Below are 7808 nucleotides of genomic sequence, written 5' to 3'. Positions count from 1 at the left end.
ATAACAGTATAATAGATTAACTGAATATTATCCATAAAGCCGAGGCGATTAACCAATTGGTTTATAGGGACAACTCGAGTATAACATACTAGTTGAATATTATCCATAAAGCTGGGGCTATTAACCAATTGCTTTAGGGGGATAACTTAAACTTTATTGTATATAATAATATAACATGAGTATACGGCTCCAATTTCTTAAGCTTGTTAAGAAGAACCTATTATAGTATAGGTGTTTTGGTGGGAATCAGAAAAAATCTCTTCGTTATAGTTCAATTCCCAAGCAACTGACTTAAACTATATTTACCTTTATGAAGATTACGTTCATCATCGAGCGTCATCAATAGAAAAATACTCTAGTCAGTTTTGTAATATAATACACCAACGATGCCCCACGTTGTACGCTCCTATATATAAATACCAAGCCTTTTTGTAATTCATTTCAATAGGAGAAGGCTATCTCATATTTGTAATAGGATAGTGTTTAGGTATATTTCATCTGAGGTAAGGTCAAGGGTCCTTGTTTTTCTGGTTTTCAATTCTGATATTTTGTCAAAGATTATAACTCTAATCATTTAAAGAGTTTTTAATCTAGTTGATATTCAAAGAACTGCAAGATTGCAAAATTGACTCAATGCTCATAACCTTACAAGCAACACAAATTTATTTATTGCACAGAAGGCGAAGAAAGGAATAAAAACAAGTTCAAACAAGTTGCTGAAAATAGAAAGGTACTACAGTGGTAGATAACAACTTCCACTTGTTTATTTAGCTTGCTCTATCATTCCTTGAATGTTGGGTGTGTACTTGGCCCAGGATTTTCATTCTTATTTGCTCTTAATTTCTTAATCATTTCTTATGTCAAGACTCCCGTATCAACGAGGGTCTCTATTTCTTTTAACAGTGGCCAACAACTCCCTGTTGAATGACCCTTTACCCCTAAGTGAAAATTACAGAAGCTATTTTGATCATAACAATGGGCATAAGGTTTTGGTTGCACCTTCACCAATCTTGTTGTAATATATTGACCTTGAACCAAATGAGGGTACAAGTCTGAAATGGAAGTTTGGAACACTTCCAAAGTTTTTCTTGATCGTGTGATTTTCTTTGGTTGATCCGAACAAATACTTGCTCTTTTTCTTTTGCAATTGTAGGGACTCTGGATGCGACATTCATTCACATTATCAGCTTTCGTTTTTTGATCTGTTGGGCTCTTGGATGTGACTTTTGAGTTTCCTTTGCTGATTACATTTTCAATTAATTCTCCATTTGTCATAAGATTCTCAAATTCCTTTGTCGGATTTGCCAACATTAACTCAAAGAAAGAAGCAGGAAGAGAATCACGAAACATATGTGATATCTCTTCTTCTAACATGGGAGTTTGAACTTGTGCTGTAACTCCTCTCCATCTTAAGGCATACTTCTGAAACCCTTCATTGGCTTCCATTTTTACTTCTTGAAAATCCATACGCTTGGGAGCTAAACCTTTAACATACCGATATTGTCCCAAAAATGCATTAGCTAGATCAACCCATCTCTTGATCTGTTCTTGATTCAAATGATTGTACCATACTACTACCGGACTAACGAGGCTATCATGGAAAGAGTGAATTAACAAATCATCAGAATTTAAATATCCTTTCATTTTCTACAAAATATTCTCAGATGGATTAGGGGACAACTAGTGCCATCATATTTCTCAAAATCAGATATTTTGAATTCATGGGGAATAACCAAGTCTGGAACCAAGCTGATCTCTTTTGCTTCTAATTCTTTGTGGGAGGCATTAACACTTTCCATATTTCTGATTATTTGATCTGCCCTCTTGAATCTCTCCTCATATTATGAATAATTAATGAGGTTATTCTTTGGGTTAGATTGGGATGTCCCATGGTATGTTATCATTCTTGACTCTTCAATATGATAGCATGGTTGTTCTTTATCAGTTATCTATTCTTTATCAGATGCTATCCCTTGAATAATTTGATTTGATCCATCTAGTACTGAATCCGATGCTTTTTTCCTTGTATCTTAACCCTGTCAATTGTTCTGGCCACTGATCTTATAGTCTTTCATAAGATTATTCCATTGTTTTCATGATGATTGTACAATAATATGAATGAATGATCTCGATTTTACTGTTACAAAACTTTTCATGAATTATTTACATGTTTTTATAACCAATGCATATAACAATACTTAAATAAAACTGTAATGTAAACGCAAAAATGAAAAAATGGGAATGCAAAATTGTGCAATGCGACAACAAACATAAAATTACGAATGCACAATGAAACTGCAAAGATGCAAAATGCAAATGCATTTTGAAGAAGGTGTTACTCAAGAGTGATCATCTTAAAATAGATTTCATTAAAACACAAAAGTTCCGATACATCAAACAAAACTTTTACACGTAGGGGATAACTTTCACTCCTAACTTCTCTATTTCCCTTAAAAGCCAAATTAACTTCCACTCATGCTCAGGTGTGGAGTTATCAATCTACCTTAATTCTCTTGTGAAGCCAGCTAAGTCTACCAGCTTATGAGCAGAAACTTCCTTCATGATATTGTCTTTTTCCTTCATCTTCTGTGTCAATTCTCAGAGTTGTAAACAATGTTGTTCATTTTTTCTTGTGCGGGAATCTTTGTGTTCAAGAAGTTCTTGTATAAGATCTCTACAATCATCTAAACATTTCATCAATGTCTTGTTTCTGGTCTTAGTGACTTCTAATTTAGTATCAATCTCATGTTGATGGATCTGATATAATTCTTCCATGTTGGTATAGCACTATTCAATATTTGATTTTTGGCTTGACATTTTCCCAGTTCAAAGAAAGATGTATTGTGTCTTTCTTCTGCAATCCGTAAATCATAAGAAAACTTCTTGACTCGACCTTCATGTATGTTACAGTTCTTTTTCAGTTTGGTGACCCCCTGTTATCCACTCTTCTGGGGTGTTTCCTATGCCAACATTTTGAAAGGATTGACTGATCTTTTGGAAATCTTCATGCATGGTTTCTATTTCTGTGTTCAATTTCTTGTTTTGATCTTTCAAATAGCATGCTTGAGCTTCATAAAAACATCCTTTATTCTGAATGCCCTGACTGATACTCTTACCGTGGAATACTTTTGGTATCAATCTAGCAGGACCTTCAGTTACCAAACTAAGTCAATCATTTATCATAAACTGTAAGATTCTACGATCCAAAAGACTTTGGACTCAATGTTTGAAGGCAAGAATACTATCAATGGTATGTCCTTGAGCTCTGACATGATATTCACAATAAACATTGATGTCATACCAATTCGGATACGGAGGTTGGAACGGTTTTATGTAGTATGGAACCACTTCTCGATTCTACCAACCCTTGCTAAAATCTCATTCATGGCTCTTATCATTCTTTAGGAAGACCAAGTTTTATTTAGTATGGAACCACTTCTCGCGCTTCAAGTAGCTTCTTATATAACTCTTTTATATGATATAGGGATAGCATCAAAATGAGAACCACCTTTTGTCTTGGATTGAACTTGAGTTTTAGACGTCTGGATCATACTAAACTTCGACGATCTCAGATTACATGATTTCTTCTCATCTCTGGGAGCTTTTACAATTGTCACCATTTCTTTGGTATCTCCAGACAAATTGTGAATACGAATGATGGCTATATGTAATTTTTCAAATTGGTTAGGATCAGAAGTCCCTTGTATATCTGAGATTGCAGGATTATATTCATTGAGCACTCTCTCTTTTTTTGCAGTTCTCTCTTTTCCTTTGGTCAAAACAGAAATTTTACCCATCATCTTGGTCATTTGCTCTCTTATTTCTCGTATCTCCTTTTGCTCCTCAACAAGCATACAATCTTTGGGTACATAGTTCTCCTCTATCTTCGGAGTTCCCACAGGATGCCATTCCTTGGCTGCGTCATAGTTTGCTTGATCACAAAACTTTTTGTCCATTTATGAAAACTTTTCAATTTGATGAACACTCTTTCGAATCAACACCTTCTAGTTATGCCATGATTATGCAATGCAAACAAAAGAAATCAATATAAACAAGTTAGAGCAAAATAAAATGTATGAAAAATAAAAATGAGAAAGCAAAAAATAAATTGGTTAGTACCAATTAATAAAAATAAAATATTCTTTCTATCATGGTATATAATATATCCTAACCTCATGCTTTCTAGTTCCATGATTTGTTTGGAAAAATTAACCTAACCTTTTGATTACTAGTTCGCATGCATTTATTCAGAAAAAAGAAAATCAAATCAAATAAATTAAAAGCTAGAGCTTATTTCTCCTTTGTGTACCCCTACGGACAAAGTTTTAGCATTGTCTTAGATCGGGTGAATTTCTAGGGTTTATTATATGCAAGGTTATGGTTCTATGAGTAAAGGTACTCGAACTATCCTTGTTGGTGCCCCCTTGGGCTTCCAAACCCTCAATCCTAGTCTATTACAGACTTAAACAGATCGCGTTCAATTCGAGGGGACACATTTTCCTATGCCTGACATGGAGAATAAATTCTCATGAAGATATAGAGCATATGAACCCTAAAAGCTACTTGCTATGTCTGACACGGAGAATAAATTCTCACGAAGAAGTCGCTTTCACTCCCACTTAAAAGGAAAAAGTGATCAGGTATAGAGCTTATGTTTATGTAATGCAAGTGTTGTGTGTGAGGAGAAATCAAAACACAAACATTAGTATTTAAAAAAGGCAATAAAATACAAGATTATAAACTAAATTCAAAGAAATCAAAAGAATTATAAATTAAAAATTGGATTCTCAATTTCTAATTATAGAGACAATATATAATCAACTTAGGTTTGACCAGGCTCCCCAGCGGAGTCGCCAAGCTGTCGTAACCGGTTTTCGCCCGGGCACGAGATTTCCTTGGCGGGAAAAGTAAAATGAATGAATAAATATTTTTATTGAAATATTTTGGAGTCGCCATCGACCTTTTTGGGTTAAGGTAGATCGAATACCTAAAAATCATCTTTTAAAAGAGTTTTTGAAAAAAAAACTATTTAAAAGAAAAAAATTGGGTCTGTGTATAACCAAAAGTTCATTCTTTTTAGTAATAAAAAGTGATTCGTGGTCGGTTACGTTGGGGAAGGATTAGCACCCCCACAACGCCCAAAATTGGTACCTATTTATTATAAATTATCTTTGATAATAGAATTTAAAAATTCGAATATAAATTTGATTTATGATCCTGTTACTTCTAATTCTATCGGATAATTTAAAATAATTTTATAAAACTAAAATGAATAAGTAAATATATATATATACATACTTAGAGTTTTATATATAGGGTATTTATTTATTTAAAAATATCAAAAAATGATATATAGTTACTTTAAGACAACCCATTTCTTTAATATTAAAAACTAAATAAATACTAATAATAATATGATAATTTTTCCTAATAATATAAATAAAACTAAAGTAAATATATATATTTATAAGCACGATATTTATTTATTTTAAAAATATCAGAATAGGACCTCTAGGTAATTTAAGACAATCATCTCTTAATATTTAAAAATAAATAAATATTAATATTTAATCAAATATATATATATATATATATTATATATATATATATATATATATATGTGACTCAAATGAAAATAATAATAATTAAAGTAATAATTTAAATATATATTGAAATTAAAAATATAATATTAAAAATTGAATTAAAATGTAACTAAATAGTGACTAAAACAAATAAAAAAACAACAGGAATAAATTGTAAAATATTAAAATTTACAGCTCTAATTTGAATTATTATAAAAATATAATTACTAATAGTATAATTAATCCTTAATTATTAATCAGTGATTAAAATAATAATTATTAAAACCTAAGGGACTAAATATGGTATTTACCCTAAATATATATACATCTATAGGCGATGACTAAATTATAAATAAAATATAAAGACTAAATTAAAATGATTAAAAGTTAATTGCAGTGACTAATTTGCAAAGAGTACAAACTTGGAGTGACTGCGGACAGGGTTTTCCCATACGAGAAATTATAGAAACACCCCTCACCAAAATGGCGTCGTTTTGGTGAGGGTATATATACCCTTTAAACCGACCCAAAGGGCCATTATTTCTCATTTTTCTCTTCTGGTTCTATCTCTAACGAGAGAACCTCTCTCGCCTCTCTCTATATTTCCCTCTTTTCTTCTAAAAAGCCTTTAATCGAAGTAGATCTACGATTATACCTTCGACCTCCAATGGTTTCCGGTGACGATTGGGCTCTCCGAGGGTAAGTTCTCTCGGCTTATTCTCTTTTCTTTCAGTATCTTGTTGTTGGGTCGTTGGTGTGGCTTCGTTCTTGCTTCGTTCTTCGTTTCTGTTTGATGTCTTCGTCGTGGTTTTGGTGGTTGTCGATGTCTTCTTTATTTCGCAGGTGTGGTGGCTTTTATAGCCACCACCGAGGATGCTCTCGAATCGGTCCTAAAGATGAGTTTTGGTGAGTCACCGAACTTGTGGTGACTCACAGACGAATGGCGACACGTGTGCGGCTGGAATGGCTTTTCTGGGAGCTTCGACGGGCGTCGTGGCAATGGGTGGAGCGACGTTGGAGGCGGCGACCACGTGGTAGTAGAGGAGTCGGTGACGTGGCCCTAGGGTATCATAACCCTAGGGTTACTTCTGGTGCATTTGGGGACCGTTGGATCTAATCAGATCCAACGGTTGATAGAAGCAGCGGCTGGGTTAGATCCAACGGTTGATAGAAGCAGCGGCTGGGTGCATGGGATACAAACCCTAATTGGGTTTAGGGTTATTATTGGGCCACCGAATCTGGGCCTCCGTGTTTGGGTTGCAGGATTAAGAATTGTTGGGCTTTATTGTATTTTTTGTCATGTAATAGTATTAATAATATTATTATTAATAATAAATAATAATGTTATTAATAAAAATAATAATAATATTAAATAATAAAATAATAATAAATGAAATGGAGAAAAAACTGATGTCTACACCTCTACTTGGTCATGGCATTGAGGTATTCTCGCTAAGTAACACAGTGAAGAGAAACCTCCACTTATAACTAAATTAGAGTATCCAAGAGTACATATTCACCTTAAGCGTTGATATTTCACCCAAAACACCTAAAAAAATCACTTACTCGAGCGCGAGTAACTTCTACGCTTAAGCTATTGAAATTTCACTATACATTCACTAGAACATAGTTCTGCATTAAGCGATAACACTATAATTACAACATTGAACATATTCTAGGGAGTACTTCATCAAAGCATCAAAGACCTCCCATGAAAACAATAGAACACCTTAGAATGACTTACCCATAATATTAATGTTAACTCCGCATTTTGACTAAGCATTAAGATGACATCACTTTTTTAACCATACAACTGAAGTGTTGAAGATACTCTGCACGGTATATCTGGAGGCATAGAGATAACTCTGCTTTGGTTTAAAATTTTAATACAAGTATGCGAAGATGTAAAAGTTCTCCACAACATAAGATTCAACAAACCTTCACCCACCTAGCATATTAAGAACTCTAGATGCCTTTGGAAACCTAACAGTCACTTTTGCTCATACAACCCAGAGTTATATCTAAATAATGTTGATATTTCTCTACCATGATGTATGCCTCCACATGCTAGCTGTAGAATTATTGAGATACCTCTATACCTACAAGATCTTGAATTACATTCGAAGGTGATAGAGTCACCTTCACCCTGTTCTATGACCACAAGTCTACCCAAGGGGTTGAGATACCTCCATTTTAGCATCCATGTAACTTTACCCAGATTTCACC

The sequence above is a fragment of the Hibiscus syriacus genome, unplaced genomic scaffold, assembly GCF_006381635.1.
Source record: "Hibiscus syriacus cultivar Baekdansim isolate YM2019G1 unplaced genomic scaffold, ASM638163v2 tig00000477_pilon, whole genome shotgun sequence".
NCBI classification, from domain to species: Eukaryota; Viridiplantae; Streptophyta; class Magnoliopsida; order Malvales; family Malvaceae; genus Hibiscus; species Hibiscus syriacus.
This window is presented reverse-complemented; position numbering follows the sequence as displayed.